The sequence below is a fragment of the Loxodonta africana genome, chromosome 1 (assembly GCF_030014295.1).
Source record: "Loxodonta africana isolate mLoxAfr1 chromosome 1, mLoxAfr1.hap2, whole genome shotgun sequence".
Classification (NCBI taxonomy): domain Eukaryota; kingdom Metazoa; phylum Chordata; class Mammalia; order Proboscidea; family Elephantidae; genus Loxodonta; species Loxodonta africana.
Genome location: NC_087342.1, coordinates 81,096,686 through 81,098,981, shown reverse-complemented (window position 1 = coordinate 81,098,981; position 2,296 = coordinate 81,096,686). Strand labels below are relative to the sequence as shown.

The window sequence follows — 2,296 nt, the reverse complement described above, 5'->3', positions numbered from 1 at the left end:
GGATCAAGTTGTTAAAGCCTATGTTATGAATGGATTATAATAAAATATTTTCCTTGCATTAAATGCAGGCATTTCCGACAAGGTGTACTATTATTGTTTAGGCTTCCAGACCTTTCTCCCTCAAGTAATGCCACCTTATTTTTAAGACAGGAAAGGTCTAAATATAGCAACCTATGGCTCTCCCTTTCCTCATGCTGTCATCTGCTCGCCGTTATTTCAGAGTTCAGTTCTTGGCTCATGTTTCTCTACCCAAATGCACCATTATTATCAGAGACTAGAGGAGAGTGCCCTTCAAGAAATATGTCATTTCTTATAATCTCACAATTTATTAATTCTAAGTAATTGTGATCTTCACAGGTTTCAGCTGCTATTTGATTCCTGTTTTGAATGTGGTTGGATTTTCTTCCTTTCGCAAAGTGAAAAGTTTGAAAACAAACCCAACGCTCCCTAACAAAATTTCCACTTTTAGGTGTGGACTACTTCTTTAGTGAATTGCTCCCGTGGCCTGATGGACAACGCCTCTGATTCTGGATCAGAAGACTGAAAGTTTGAGTTCCTTCTTGGTGCCTTGTTTCTGGTTTGGCAAGCAGTAGAAGCCCGTTCAATTGACCTCCAATGGCCAGTGTTTATTTTAGGAAATGTAAGTAATTCAGATGCATCTATGTATCCTTATCCTTCTCTCCCCTCCCTCTCCTCACACCCACCCATAGCCCTTTGACTGCATGCATCTCCCTCAGGAATCTGATGTGATGTTAAATGACTACCTTATGACTTTATATAAAGTTCTAAAGAGAAGGAACTGGAATTCTGTTGGCATCTGTAAGCAATGTACTTACCAGTGCTCTTGTGATTTTAAGTCAGCTAGGTGTATGTGTGTGGTGTGGGGTGTTTTCTACAACATGGTGTTTGAAAACCTCCAATGGAAGTCCTTTTATGATCAAGCAGAATAATTGCTCAGCACACCGTGCAACTCATCTGCTTTTTATAATTTTAGGTGTATGTGTGTGGTGTGGGGTGTTTTCTACAACATGGTGTTTGAAAACCTCCAATGGAAGTCCTTTTATGATCAAGCAGAATAATTGCTCAGCACACCGTGCAACTCATCTGCTTTTTATAATTCCCAGCATTTCCGTTCTTTTCTCCTTTCGAAAACACTTTTTGCGTATTCGTGTGGAAAAAACACATTGTTTGATGGATTGCCTTTAAATGTTTCCCCATTTCTACTCCAGATGAAGAAGCCCTTTACACTAATGTGCTCAATAACCCTCTGTTCCCCATTACAGTGTCACTAAAGAACAACACAAAAAAGGAAGGACTGAAAGAGGAGACAAAGAACAGCCTCGATTATTTCTTCTGGAATTTCCTTGGTTTTCTGAGTAGTGTTTGGAGCGTGGGACAGCCTGAGGTTAGCAAGCAGAGAAGCTTCTTCCTGTTTTACCTTCCATTCCTGGCACTCCTCCTCTACCAACCCATCCACAGTCTTCAAAAATTGGAAAACACTTTTCAGACGTGGATGGCAACAGACCTCACAGAATTTCAGGTTTGTGAGTAGATAATATTGCATGAGACTTGCATTTACAAACGTACGAGTCTTGTAAACAATACTTTAAGGTATAACTAAAATGGCACCTATGCCCTTTTTGCAGCCAGGAGCCGAAATAGCTCAGTTGGGAGAGCGTTAGACTGAAGATCTAAAGGTCCCTGGTTCAATCCCGGGTTTCGGCAGTTCCGTTGGCCTTTGCATGATCGTGGTTATCCTTTTTCTATTTATATATAACAGTTGCATTCCAAGGCTTTAGGATTCTAATAAAACTAACTGTAAATAAAGTTAAGCAAAAACTTGTCCGGAAGGAGGGCGTAGCTCAGTGGTAGACCGCATGCTTTGTATGTAAGAAGAGGTTTAGTGATCGATCCCCAGTGATCGATCCCCAGCAAGTGCAGACTTTTCCTCTGTTTCAACACTGTTTAAGGTCATTCTTTAAGGAAGGAGCCCTCGGGTCTTCCACTAGTTGAGAACTGGGCTACCAGCCAAAGGGCCACTGGCAGATTCTAGGAAACACTATGGAGCAGTTTTATCGTTTCCTATACTGTTACTATTTTTTTTTATATACTGTTACTATGCGTCGGAATCCACTCAACGGCAACTGTTTATTTAATTGTTCCCCTGAAGGAATACAGATGTAGTTCTCCTAATATTTTCCATATCATTCCTGCACAAATAGAAAGTAAAAACATAACCTGGTGGATTCCCTTGAGTGCTCTTCCATTCACAGGCTGTGAGCCTCTACATCCCCTA

At 40.9% G+C, this 2,296-nt stretch overlaps 1 non-coding gene across 1 annotated transcript; it reads left to right on the top strand.

Annotated features, from left to right (window-relative positions):
• Nucleotides 1–1,652: 1,652 nt before the first annotated feature.
• Nucleotides 1,653–1,725, top strand: TRNAF-GAA (transfer RNA phenylalanine (anticodon GAA)). Its single transcript has one exon. It is a non-coding gene; the product is annotated as a tRNA-Phe (tRNA).
• Nucleotides 1,726–2,296: the final 571 nt, after the last annotated feature.